Source organism: Pleurodeles waltl, chromosome 8, assembly GCF_031143425.1.
Source record: "Pleurodeles waltl isolate 20211129_DDA chromosome 8, aPleWal1.hap1.20221129, whole genome shotgun sequence".
NCBI classification, from domain to species: domain Eukaryota; kingdom Metazoa; phylum Chordata; class Amphibia; order Caudata; family Salamandridae; genus Pleurodeles; species Pleurodeles waltl.
In genome coordinates, this window is record NC_090447.1 from 1,141,126,828 (window position 1) to 1,141,141,699 (window position 14,872).

The window sequence follows — 14,872 nt, forward strand, 5'->3', positions numbered from 1 at the left end:
TAGTATTTGAAGTATTTTGTGTATTTGAAAAGTGATTGGTTTATACAAATGTATCTCTGTTAATCCTGCACTACACCATACTGCGGCCCTCATTATGACTTTGGCAGTCTTTTTGTAAGACCGCCAAAGCTGCGGGCGCCACCACCCACCATATTACGAGTACTTCTGGATTTACACCACATTTTGGGCAGAAATTGAGCAGCAGTTGTGCTGGCGGGTGGAGGCGCAAGGATGGTTCCACCACCGGCCCCGCCAGAAGGACTCCGCCCGCCATATTATGAGCAGTAATACGGCGTGGCAGTATCCTGATGGTGGGGCGCTGCAGGAGGTGGAAGCACCCTTTTCGGATCCCTGCCGGACGACCTCCTCCCCGGACAAGGTAAGTCGAACGTCCGTCAGGGGGTGTTGTGTTTGCATGTGTGAGTGGGTGTTGTCTGCGTGTGTGCATGTATGTGTTTATGCATGGTTGAATGCGTGTATTAATGTTGAAGTGAGTGCATATATGAATGTAAAGGTGTCTGTGTGTTTGTGCATGTATGCGGGGAGAGGGATGGGCTTGGGCATTGTACCTGGAGGGGGAGTGGAGGGTATTGTTATTGCTGTGGGCGGGAGTCGTCTGCCAGTGAAAGGGAAGAATTTTGTGGCGGTGCTACCGCCTCGGAAACCCTGGTGGAAAGGTAGCTCATTATACCGCTGGCAGTCTTCAGTGGACCGCCAGGTCAGAGATGCTCATCTCTAACCCAACGGGTCCAACTGCCCTGGCGGTCTGAGCGGGGATGTGGCAGGTTGGCAGAGGCCAACCTGCTACACTCATAATGTGGCGGTCTTCACCACCAGCCTGTTGGCGGTGATACCACCACTGTGGCCATGGCGGTCAGAAGACTGCCAGGGTCAAAATGAGGGCCTGAGTGGCTTCTTTGCCTAAAACCCTATAAACTATAATGTTTTTTAGAGAGTTCTGTCTATTGATTTATGTTATGGTCTGCCTGAATCAAAATCAGGTGGGTGAATTATAATGTTGGTGGGAAGCAAACTCTGTCACCGTAGCAACGGAATTCCCTCTCCGCCAATTTTTAAATCAGGCCCTCAGTCTTCTGAAGACTCAGACAGTCTCGATCTTACATCTCAAACCTCTTAACTGTTTTTAACTGTTTGAATCAGAGCATCAACACAGTACTCAGTACTCCAAAAAATGTGCACCATTAAAAGAGAAAACGTTTGACAGAAGAGGCTCATTGAATCTCACCACCCAAACAATGATTGTGGAACTACATGCAACCACCACCCAGATGTCATATTAAACCCTCCAAACAATGCCAAATGGATACTCTAAGGTACCTACACTTTTCTTCTGCATCATCTGCACTAGCTTACAATTACGTACATTGATACGGCAGCATCATCCACATATCCATGACTTCTTCCAGCATCTCCAGCATTTCCTGCAAGATTTATATCACACCACAAAGCAGGACGAGTTCAGTTTTAAGGCACTAATATAGCAACCATTGTACAAATTACAACACCCCCTAGTAATATACATAAAATAACATACGCATATCAATTGAAAGTCCAGGCAGCCAACAAAATCAGTGAGCTGCAATTGACAACTCATTATGCAATAAGTACTTTTTTCATTTTACCAGTAAAGGTCAAACCTTCAATCAGGAGGCACAGGGAGGAAGAAAGGAGAATCCACAATTTAGTTCCTGTCATGCTGAGAAGTTTGCCACTTGTCTCCAATCACCATTATTACTATAAGCCAACCACGTTGAGCCCATTTTCAGGGAATATGGCCATTTTTTCAAAGGCTATAAATTATTCAAAGTTCACAATTTTGCACTGACTGCAGGACATCACTCTGCTTCCAAAGAAGATTCAGTAAAAAAAAGTATTGGAAATACAATAGCATGTATCAATTAAATTACAGACAAGGACTTTAAAAAGAAGAGAGTTTTGAGATATTGTATAAATGACGGTTGGACTACTTAGCTGTTACCTTACCTGTACATCAAAAGAGAGTTTGGAATAGAATATCGCACACAGGTTCGTGACAGATTGCGCCATTGATGAAGAGGTATCCAACACCAGAGTCCAGGCAAAACCTAGTGGTGCAGTAAAGCTCTTGACTATTATAAGGTTGGCTATACCTGTTTTTAGACTGAGATAATTAATGGTCATCCAAACCTTCTATTAGTAAGAAAAGCAATGATAGAATGTTAGTCAGATGAATGTTAGTCAGATGAAGTACAATTTAGAACAACCAAGATTTGTGAGTCATCTGCGTAGGTACTAAATCAAAGACCCAGGCCACAATTATTTGTGAAAGTGTGACCGCGTGAGTGTTGAACAAGAGATGGAATTGACAGATCCCTCAGATATGCCACATGTCAGTTTATGGGGGCAAGATGAAAATTGACTTAAGTGAATTTAGTAAGTGTTTCCTCTTCCAAGAATGATTGAATCCAAGTCAACACCCTGTTACGCATAGTAGGCAATTGATCCAGGCGATTCTGGAAAAGCCAGTGGTGTGATTTTTAATGTCAAAAGCTGCAGGGAGTTCTACTAACACAAGGGCTTCCTGACAAATTTTATACTGATGCCACATTAGTTCCTTTCAAATGTCTAGCACTGCTGTCTCAGTGCTTCTGCAAGGCCAAAATCCCAACAGGTACTGTAAAATAGATTTTGTATTCAAGGTAACCTTGCAACTGACTGGTGACTATTGTCTCCATTATTTTTGCTAAAAAGCCAGTGTGAAACTGGCTCTATAGTTATAAGGGGGACTTGGATCTGAGCTAGTTTTATTTGCCAGTGGCATCACTACTGATTTTCAGGGATATATTCTTCTTAAAAGGAAGACATTAACTAAACAGGAAATGTTTGAAGGCAGTAGGGCAATATTTCTCTCAACTACCGAGGCTAGATTAACACCTGCCTAACTGCCCAAGGTGTGTAGCTTTGTTACAGTTCTTATCATTTCACTGGGTGATGTAAGATTAAAGAAGCATGTACATTTTGCATTTAATCTCGATGGAGCACTAGGCTTAACATTTAAGAACTTGACTTTTCCTCATTAATCTCCACTTTTTGAGAAAAAAAATAATCATAAGTAATCACAAACTTCCTGTGAGGGAAGAGTCTGTAACAGAAAGTTAAGAGATGGTCTAGTTATTTCACAATATAGTGTGAAAAGTTCTTGCGTAGATATGCACACATTCCCCATGCAAATTGATAATGACATACTTCTACTCTTTGTAACCAATATAGCTTTTTTATAGATGCGGGAAAGATCTTTTACGAGTCCATATACCTAAATGTAATTTTGTCGTACATCACTCCCACTCTAAGTGTCCACTTTTTAGTTTTAGCTTTAATACCTCTTTAGTTAACCAAAGGTTAGCTGACCTGGCTTTCACATCAACCTGCTTTTTCCTTTTGGGATTTTTTTATCTAATATTAATTTACATTTCCAGTTATACTGATCTAATCTAGAGTTACACATATATCTAACTGAATATTAGAATTCTCATAGGTACAGTAAAGATCTGGGTAATGAAGAGTGGTTGGAGACTTTGCTTATGACTTAGTACGAGGAAAACAATAAAGTGATGAGTGGATTCTTTTTTTAAAATATATATATTTTATTGCTTTTATAAGGATGATAACATAAAACAAAACCTGTTACGGTAATCCCCAACAAAGTATACCCTCCCTCCCCTCATCGTGTACTGAGTATATCAATTATAGCTCTTATGATGAAAAGTCATAGTAATCCCAAGATAAATCAAAGTTCCGACTTATTTATGAAGCAGTTGTAGCAGCTTGTTCAGAGTCCGAGTTCGAGATAGAGTTGTCTTCCTCCGTAGGGGGGGCGTCAACGGATTTAAAGTTTTCCAGCAGTAAGTCCCATTGTGTGACATTCTCCCTGGGTCTTTGGCCTCTTAATGCTTCTTTCGTTAACACTGTGCTCTCTATTTTGGCCCATTTTCCTAGTGTACTTTGCCTTCTAATTGTTAGTGGCCCTCCCGGGTCTTTCCAATGTGCGGTTATCTCTCTCTTTGCTAAGATCAAAGCTAGATCTATGAATTTGTTCGTTATCTTATGTGTCGGAGGGCACGGGAAGTCCCCCAAAATTGCTGCTATAGCGGTAGGCGATAGAGGTCTTTCTGTGCTGTCTGCTAGTTTCCTAAATACTTCCGTCCAGTATGCGCTAGTTTGGGAGCATTTCCATAACATGTGTATTAGGTCTGCAGCTGGTTCGGCATAGCGTGGGCAATCAGATTTATTTGTGTTATATATTTTGGCTATCATTTTAGGGGTTAGGTAAGCTCTATGGAAAATATACAAATTTATCAATTTAAATCTTGCGTTTCTGGATATAGTATAGATGTGGGATGTAATTCTAGCCCATTGACTGTCTTCTAATGAGGTGTCAAGATCAGTTTGCTGTTTAGTCTTGAGTTCGTTTAGCGGAGTGCAGGTGTCACCTTGCATGAATTTATATATACCTGAGATTATCCTCCTTTGATCTCCAGTAGAGCATAGGAGACCGCAACCCATGTGGATCGGGGGTTCACATGTGCCCGCGCCCCACAATTTTTTAATGATTCTAATAATGGCGGTATGAGTGAGGAATAATCCAGGAGGGAGAGCAAAACGGTCCTGCAGCTCCACAATGGGGCAAAGTTTCCTGTTACGAAATAGGTCACCCAATTTTGTGATGTTGAACTCTGTCAACAAGTTTGGAAATTTGTTTAATTGGGAGGCAGTTCAAAGATTCTATGGGAATTTCAGGAGCGTAAGGAGTTTTTAAGTGGGTTCGTTTGAGGTAGCGCTCCCAGCAGTGTCTAATAGCTTCCCATTCCAATGGAAGTGGCTCTTTCGGCTTCCTGGGGTTCAAAACTATATGCAAGATTTTCCTTAGCAGGCAATTTAATGGTATCTGTAAGTCTTCTGCAACTTGGGGTTTATTAATCAATTTTGCTACCCATTGTATTTGTCCTGCCCAATAATCAATTTCTAAATTAGGCGCGGCTAAGCCCCCCTCCAAGGTAGGTCTTTGTAGTGTATGAAGTGCTATTCTGTTTTTGTTGGAACCCCAAATGAAGCTTGAAATCAAAGACTCAATACTCTTAAATACCGAGCAGGGAATCATTAGAGGGAGCGTGGGAAAAAAGTATAGAGCCTGGGCAGTACTATCATTTTAAGTAGGGCAACTCTCCCAGCGACTGTTAGTGGTTGGGTGCTCCAGAATCACATGCTAGTTTTAATTCCCCTAATTACTCCCTGTATATTCCCTTCAAGCAAGTCTTCTACTGAGTGATAAATATTGACTCTAAGATATTTGAAAGTGGTCGGAGCCCAAGGTAAAACCCTTAGTATCGAAGGGCTTCGGGGTGCCCTCGGATGTCGGGAAGATGGAGGATTTCTTCCAGTTGATCCTCAGTCCTGAGTCCTGAGGCAGAACCAAAGTTTTCGAGCATTTCTATCGCCCCCGGGAGGTCCAAGTTCTTAAGGAATAGTAGCATATCATCGGCATAGAGTGCAATGTGGTGTGTCCAGTTATTGATTGGGATGCCCTCAAAGTATCCTTTGGATCTTGCTGTTTGTGCAAGGGGTTCTACTGCGATAGCAAATAAAAGAGGGGAGAGAGGGCAGCCTTGTCTGGTCCCTCTTCCCACTGTGAAGAGTTCGGAGAAGGTACTACCCGTGCGTACTCTTGCTGTGGGGTTTGTGTATAATAATTTCATCCAGCGGATGAAGCCCTCTCCCAGTCCAAGTTTTAGCATAACTTGCTCTAGGTAATCCCATCTTAAACTGTCAAATGCTTTTTCAATGTCTATTGAAATTATTGCTGCTTGAGGTATGAAATCAGGCAGAGAATGAAGAACAGAGATTAATCGTCTGATGTTCTGTGCTGTACTGCGTAGTGGGATGAAACCCGATTGATCCTGATGAATCAGTGAGGTCATGTAGGGTAGGAGTCTATTAGCTAGAATCCTGCTTAGTATTTTATAATCTAGGTTCAGCATAGATAGAGGTCGGTATGAGCGGACATCAGTAGCTGGTTTTTCTGGTTTTAATAAAGGGATCATTATGGCCTCGTTGGTGGAGTGCGGTAATTTATTATTATGCCACGCTTCCGTGTACAATGTGCAAAGTCTGGGTGCTAGTGTATCCTGATACAGCTGGTAGAACTCCGATGGGAGGCCGTCCGCTCCCGGTACTTTACCCTTTGCCATGCTTAGTATTGCATTTTTTATTTCTGCTGTTGAAATGGGGGCGGCTAGGGTTGCGCTTTCAACGGTTTTTGGTCTAGGGAGTGTTAGGGACTCCAATTCAGTGATCTGATTGCGACTAATTGTTTCAGTGGGTGGGGCGTAAGAGAAAGCTTTAGCAGATTTTAGAGTCTTAGTGTGAGAAGGGGGGGGGTGTGATCTATCCAAATTGATATCAGATATGCAATTAAAGTCTCCACCTATCATTTTCAGGTTCGCAAGGATTGGGCACAGCTCCCCAGACAGTTTGTCAAAGAATTTCTTTTGGTCCTGGTTCGGGGCGTAGAGGCCCCCTATAGTTATTTCTCTTCCATCTAGCCTTCCCGAAATAACCACATATCTACCGTCTTTATCTAAATATGTGTGTAGAGTCTGAAATGGGACGCCGGGGCGTATCCATATCAGTACTCCTCTCGCAAATGCCAAATAATTGGTAGCGAATATTTGGCCTCTCCACCTTTTTCTAAGTGCTGTTACCTCCTGCTCTAGCAAATGGGTTTCCTGCAATACAGCAATATGTGCCCCTCTGCGTTTAATGTAGCTGTGTACCTTATATCGCTTGGCTATGTTATTTAACCACCTGACATTCCAGGTTATTAGTTTGTAATTTGAAGTCATGGTCTTGGTTCACTAGTTGTTGGCTATTGTTAGGGGAGGGGTCCAGGGTTGATTTGTCGCTACGACTACCTGTCAGGCTTTTGGTTCTAGGGGTAATTACTGCTCTAGGCCTCAGTGCACTATGTTCCCCTCTGACTAACTGAAGAAACGTAAATCCCAACTCCCACTCCCCAGGACCGGTTACTAAAACTCTTCCCGTCCAAACTTTTAACATTTCAATTCTAATATCCTATAGGAGGGTTACGTGGTAGGGGCCGAGAGCGCATGTCCCGGGCTTTTCCTGGGGCCCAGCCGCAACATGGTTAGTTCTAAGTATTGTACGCTTTTGTCCCAAAGTTTTACGATTATTGTCCCGGTGCCAGGGCAGAGTAGAGATCAAGGTCAGTTTTAATAGTTTTTCTTTTAGATACTCATGGACCAGAGGAACTGTCCACTTTCGCGTCAAATGATTTCTTCCGAGGTTCCTGGAGTTATTATAGGTAGGCTAGTGGCAGTGTCTTGTGAGGATATTGATGAATCCCCACCGCTGGAGTCAATCAATCAATCATTGGATTTATAAAGCGCACTACGTACCGGTGAGGGTTTCAAGGCGCGGGGGAGCTGGTGTTACTGGTCGAAGAGCCAGGTCTTGAGGAGTCTTCTGAAGGTAAGTAGGTCTTGAGTCTGTTGCAGGTTGGTGGGGAGGGTGTTCCAGGTTTTGGCGGTGAGGTATGAGAAGGATCTGCCGCCGCAGGTCTTTCTTCGGATGCGGGGGACGACGGCGAGGGCGAGGTTAGAGGAGCGAGCTGACGGGTGGGGGTGTAGAAGCTGAGTCTGTTGTTTAGGTAGGCTTGTCCGGTGTCGTGGAGCGCTTTGTGAGCGTGGGTAAGAAGCTTGAAAGTGATCCTTTTGTCCACAGGGAGCCAGTGAAGGTTTCTCAGGTGGTGGGAGATGTGGCAGGGTACGTTGAGGATCAGTCGGGCGGAGGCGTTTTGGATGCGTTGGAGGCGTAGTAGGTCTTTCGCTGGGATGCCTGTGTAGAGTGCGTTGCCATAGTCCAGCCTGCTGCTGACGAGGGCCTGTGTCACTGTTCTTCTTGTTTCTGTCGGGATCCACTTGTAGATTCTGCGGAGCATGCAGAGTGTGTTGTAGCAGGACGAGGAAACTGCGTTGACCTGTTTAGACAAGGTGAGGGAGGAGTCGAGGATGAAGCTCAGGTTGCGAGCGTGGTTGGTCGGTGTCGGTGGGGTTCCTAGTGCAGTGGGCCACCAGGAGTCGTCCCAGGCGGAGGGGGTGGATCCGAGGATGAGGACCTCCGTCTTGTCCGAGTTCAGTTTCAGATGGCTGATTCTCATCCATTCGGCGATGGATTTCATCCCCTCGTGGAGGTTGGTTTTGGCAGTGCGTGGGTCTTTGGTGAGTGAGAGGATGAGCTGGGTGTCGTCGGCGTAGGTGAGAATGTTGAGGTTGTGTTGTCGGGCCACTTGTGCGAGGGGGGCCATGTAGATGTTGAACAGCGTCGGGCTGAGGGATGAGCCTTGGGGGGCGCCGCAGATGATGTCGGTGGCTTCAGAGTGGAAGGGGGGGAGGCGGACTCTCTGGGTTCTGCCGGAGAGGAATGAGACAATCCAGTCGAGGGCTTTTCCTTGAATTCCGGTTTCGTGGAGGCGTGATTCCAGGTTGCGGTGGCAGACTGTGTCGAAGGCGGCGGATAGGTCCAGGAGGATGAGGGCTGATGTTTCGCCGTTGTCCATTTGGCGTCTGATGTCGTCTGTGGCGGCGAGAAGGGCGGTTTCGGTGCTGTGGTTTCGTCTGAAGCCGGACTGGGAGGGGTCTAGGATGCTGTTGTGTTCGAGGTGGCTGGTTAGTTGTGTGTTGACAATTTTTTCAATCACCTTTGCTGGAAAGGGGAGCAGGGAGATGGGTCGGAAGTTCTTGAGGTTGTTCGGGTCTGCTTTGGGTTTCTCGAGGCGGGCTCAGATTTCAGCATGTTTCCATTTTTCAGGGAATGTCGCTGTTTCGAAGGAGATGTTGATGACCTTCCGTAGTTGGGGGGCGATGGTGGCGTCGGCTTTGTTGTATACATGTTGGGGGCAGGGGTCTGACGGAGATCCTGAGTGGATGGAGTTCATGATCTTGCGTGTCTCTGTGTCGCTCACGTTGGTCCAAGAGGTCAGGTGGTTTGCACAGGTGGAGTGTTCGGGGGTGGGGTCTGGCGTGGGTCCGAGACGTTGCTAGAAGTTTGAGGTCTAAGGTTGGTACCCTTGCTAAGAGCAGTGGCTGCTTCCACCGCGTCTCGCATCTCCCACAGGGATTGGTGATAAGGGGGAGCTGCTTCTGTGATCCGTTTAGAGGAACAGCTGCGTTTCTTCCCCGGTTCGTGGGGGGGTCCAGAAGGCAGCGTTGAGGAAGACAGGTTCAGGGCATCATGTGGTGATGAGAAAAAGTGTGCTTTACCTTCATGTTCTATTCTGAGCTTGGCAGGGAAGAGCATTGCATATTTTATCCCATTTTCTAGTAGAATGCATTTGTGGCTGTGAAAGTAGGCCCTTTGCGCTTGGGTTTCTCTCGTGAAGTCCGTAAAGATCATGATCCGTTGGTTATTGCATAGAGTTTCACCTAGTTGTCGTGCCTGGAAGAGAATATAGTCTCGATCTTTGTAATGCAGCAGTTTAGCTATGATTGGACGAGGTCTGGCCCCCGATCTTTGGGGATCCTATGTGCTCTTTCTACTGCAAAGTAAGCCGAGAGGCCCTCCGGCGCCATGGTGGTTCTGATCCAATCTTCCAGAAAGGTTTCTGTGTTGGTTGCTGAGGATTCCGACCCTTCCAGTACTCCGATAAGTCTGAGGTTGTTCCTTCGTGCTCGATTTTCAGCATCTTCTGCTCTGGTTTCTAATGTCTTAATTCGGGAGGACAATTGTGCTATTTCCTTAGTTGTTGTTTGCTGCGCAAGGTCGAAAGTGGTTAAAGATTTTTCATTTGTCTCCACTCTCTCTCTCAGTTTGCGGTGGTCGCCTCGCAGTAGAGAAAGGTCTGACGATAGGTTATCAATCTTTCCCTCAAGAGCTTCACGAGATTCTTTAATAGCTAGGAGGACCGTGTCTAAGGTTGTTTCTTGAGGGTCGGGCTGCCTGAGCAATCCTGGCAGGGGGAATGGGTGGGTTGTTTCCCATTTGCACCTTCCGTTTGAACTTGGTCTTCTCGCTTTTGGGTTTCCCCTATCTGAATCTGTGCTATGACTGATGAGGGTGATTCGTGTGTCTAGGCCAGAGTAGGGATCTAAGTTGCTGATTTCAGCTTAGCCCCTCCATTCCCCGCAAATTTCCTCCATCTACGACTTTCAACCACTGGGGGAGGGGGGGCGAAGGGCCCCTCCTCAACTCCCACTCTGTGCCTTCTTTTGTGGATGTTGTTTTGAGTGTTCTTACGAGTCCCAAGTTTGATGTGGAGGCCGAGAATTGGGCAGTGCTATATGTTACGTATTCCTCTGAGTCCATTCAGTATATTTAATGTGAAGCTAGTGTCAGACCTTGCTATCACTCGCTTAGTGTTCTATTGGGTTCAGAGTTTCGAGTTTCTGGTGGGCCTCCAGGGGATCAAATTCAGCTCTATGAAAAAAGTATATGGGTGTTGATCTCTTCTGGATTGTAGGGCCTCTCTATTTGTCGAGTGTTTCCCGAGTTGGTCAAAATGCAACTCTAGTGGGGGGTGGTCGGACACGTTTTTCGTCAGGCCATCAGTAGCGTCTCAAGCCACTTAATGCTCCAGCACAGAGGCGGTGGAATCCCGCCCCATCTCTCCCCTCCTGTTTGTAGCTTCGGAGTTGCTCGAGGGGGGGTAAGCTCGAGTCTCAAAGGGGGCCCACCAGGACTGAGGGCCTTTGCAGATCCGTATCCCTCAGGCTTTCTGCAGCGGGATGGGTCCGCCCCTCCCCCCGCTTCATGGAGCCACCAATGGGTGATTCCCGTTTAGATCAGATTGAGAATGCGGCGGGAGACCCCCGCGTCTTAAACACTCCTTCTTCTAGTTTTTAGGGGTCCCAGGGGCCGGTTGTCTTTACCGTTGTTCTGGCGCCGCGGACGGATTCCCGTTCCTTTTCTGTGTCCCAGTGGGGCTCCACCGCTCTCCCCTGCGCTCGCACCTCGACACTCACCGGGCTCCCGTATTCACTCTGGGGTCTCAGCTTCCCCCGCGGGCTGCCCGAGTTGCATCATTCGGGCTCCGGTTGCTGCTGTCGCCCGTGGGAGTCATTTCTCTTTCTGTTCTTCCGCGGTCGCCGCATACGCCGTGGTCGCCATTTTGTCTTTGGGTTCTACCCTCCGATCGTCTGTGGGTTTCACAGAAAACCGCCTCTGCCGGGGTGAAATCCTCTGGGACTGGACTACATCTGCATCTAGCAGATCTCCGGGAGAAAACTCGGTATTCAGTAGATGACATGATGAGCTCTAAGCGGTATAAAACTCGGCCAGGCCCTGATCCCAGCCCCGGAGCTCCGCGCTAAGCTTGCAGCCTCATCGGCTTCCGGCCACGCCCCCGAGTGGATTCTTGAATTAATCTCAGCCACTGGTAATTACTATGGGCCGCAATCCAGTCCATCTTTCTTTGCCCAGCATTGTGCCTCAGACTGGACCCAATCATATGAAAATCAACGTTGGCCCTGCTCCAGAAGGTATGTTCCAGCCCAAACTGCCAAGCCAAGACCCCTCTGAATTGGAATGCTGACAACCCCCGACCAGTTTTGCTGACTTGGACTTCGTCAATAGGGTGCAGCTTAAGCCCCATGGCACACTGAACATGGGACCCACATCTAGGCATACTTGTCACCCTTTTGGTGCAACAGGAATACTCAAAAAAGAAGAAAAAAAGGATTGGAGCTGACAATTGTTCTGGGCCATAATCCAATCCATCATGTTCTTCCCACTTGCCTTACCTCAAACAGCAGCAAGTCATATGCAAATCAGCCCTGACCCGGCTGCACTAGGAACAAACTATCCAGAACTTCCTGCTCAGGTCCCCTCTGAATGGGAACACAATCAATCCCAGACAGATTTTGTCCTACTTGATCCCTGTCAGTGGATGCGGCTTAAATCTAACAGCACAGTGAGCACAGTTTGGGGTTGCTTGAGTTCCTGTCTGGGGGGCGAGCCTGGCAGGTCAGGATAGACTGGTGCTACTGGAGCAGGGCCAAGACTGACTTGCATTTGGTATAGCTCCGTCTAACATGATTTTCCCTGCCAGTCTCTGTGCACCAGGTTTAAAGAACTCCACTAACAAATCAATATGAATTGATTATGATATTTGTTTTAGCATTGCTGTAGCTACTCTACTCTTAGATAGATTTATAGAATGCTGAATATGAAATTAATATGACACAGAGTTTGCAATTCCAATGTTTCACTTAAACCAAACGTTAGCATCTTTTCATCTTTGGAGCAGTTAGATCAATGACATTTCAGCCCTGAAGAAGCAGGAAGGTGAACTGAAAAAAACATGTGAGTGATGGTGGTATATGTAACCTTTGGAACTTATTCTTAAGCCTGGTGTATGGAAAGCCTAGATCCCAGAACTATCTGGAAGCAACATATCGGCATATTTTCAAAAGGAGCCTTTGGAACGGGTTCTTCCGAACTTTGTTGATTTGTTATAATCAAAGAAAGCAATAATATTCATAATCAAGGAAAGAATTGAACATTACTTGAAACAACTATTTTCAAAAAGAAATAACAGTTCAAAGCAACTTCAATTTAAAAGGAGTCATCCCATACTGGAACTTTGGTCTTCAGTCATGTGAAATTCTTTTTATCCTTTCCTGTTGATAAGTTGGCACTTTTTGAAAACAATAATTGGATAATGGAAGATTTTATTTACTTGTATTGATTTCTGTAGCAATCAGTAAAATAAGTTGCACAAAATTGTAATTCGTCTGTGTATTGAAATGTTTGTCCCCACATTTTCATTTTCATTGGGCATAATTGTAATGTTTCGGACAGATTAGTGGTAAAGCCAGGATGGCTGTGCTGAAGCAGGGGCCAGATGTTGCAAAGGATTTTACCCATTCTGTGTCTATGGGGAAATGCTTTAGTACACATGGCCCCAGATGTATTAATTAGAAATTATTAATGAATGTTCACGTATTTTGAATAATGACTTATGTAGAAAATTGAATAATGTAGAAAATATAATGTGCACATTTGAACATGTGACCTCGAAGAATGGCCACCAGTGCTCACGAAATGTACTAAAATAATTATTAATCCATATGGAATATTGAAAATGCATTAGATTAATGTAGTAATATGTCATATTAAGTGTTATGATTTATGTTCTTGCTTATTAATTGTAGGCCTTAACTTAGCGAGTGTCTTGGCCTAGTTGCCAGGCCTCATGCAGAAGCTGTATTTCATAGCGTTTAATGAAAAGTGCTGACGGAGTGAACTGGCTGTGAAATACTCATTGTTTTAATAACATGCTAAGCAGAAGATTTCTATGGGAACCGACGGACAGGAGATGAGGTCTCTCGCAAAGTAACAAATTGTGTGTAAAATGTGCAAAGGGTTCTTTCCCAGGACGCAAAATATGAAGACACTGACTGGAGACGAAGATGCAACAAATTTGATACCAGACGAGCCGGATGATGAGAACATCGTAAAGCAGACCAATCAATAACATGTGAAGTGTGAAATATTAGAATTCATAGATTTGGTATATGGACACTATTGGACAGAGTAATAACGTACGATTAATTGACCAATCAGAAATTTGGGGATAGTTTGGGTGACTTTTATATAACAACATGACAGCGGGAACTTAGGGAGATTGCAAGAATAGAGATCTAAAGTGACGGTGGGAGAAGAAGAGATTCAAGATTCTGATATTGGGCTCATACTCTCTGACTGAGAGCCTGATGTTTTGCTGATCGATTGATGACCTGAGGACGAAGGCTGGTTCTGCTTGCTGACCCATACTGTGGATAGGTAGATATGACAATGACTGAATTGATTTCTGTGCCTTTTCTTTCTAGGTACCAACTGCGCTGTCTTAAAACTTTCTTTAGGTAGATGTCTTCCAAATTTGTGTTCTAAATTGTTTTGCATGAAGCCCCACATGCTGATGCTAATCTGGGTTAGTTGAGGTTATTCACATGACGACTGATGAGTTGCAGAGACAAATGGTTGACGGACTATTTTGGTGAACTTTACGGATATTATAACCTTGCTGAAATTGCTTTCACTGATGATTTGTGCTGATGCTTTGGAATGCCTTTTGATTCAAGCTTTGATTAGATCACATTTCTTGCGACTTGTCGATTACCAAGCATTAATCATTTTGTCTGATTATATTTGGTGTCTAAGCTACATGACTTTAGTATTGTTCATTTAAGGGAAATAAACGTACTAAAATTTTACTAAAGGTGTAGTTATTCATGGCTGTAAAGTCATGGTGTGTGATAATTACTGACTCCATTGATTATTGATTTGACTAATGATTATTGATTATTGTGGGTTGATTATTGTTTCTGTACTGGAACTATGGTATGAACACCTTAAACGAATCAAAAGCTTCATCGACCTATACGCGTCCCCTTGTAAGTTTACTTATTAAGGACCGACGCGCTAGCAGCTGTAAGCACTTGCTGGGCCTGAGATGTTTATCTAGTGTGCCCTACCTACCCACTTCTTTTCATATATGCATACTAGCAAGGAACTACGATTCCAAGCAGGCCATGACTCTCATGTATTCTGAAAGGTAGGACACCATCTTAGATGATTGGGTATAATTTGCCTTGTGATACAATGTTGCTATAGTCAGGACTATGCTACACAGATCTCAAATGTATCTTGCCAAGACGCATTGCTTTCTTAAGGATGGTTTAAATGGGCATTGGGATTACAGGGAAGTGTTCTGATTGCTGTGTTGTTAATGAGACTCAGACTGCATCACTTAATGCCCTCAATATCCCCTCCAGCCCCCTACCCCTTAAAAACTCTGGCT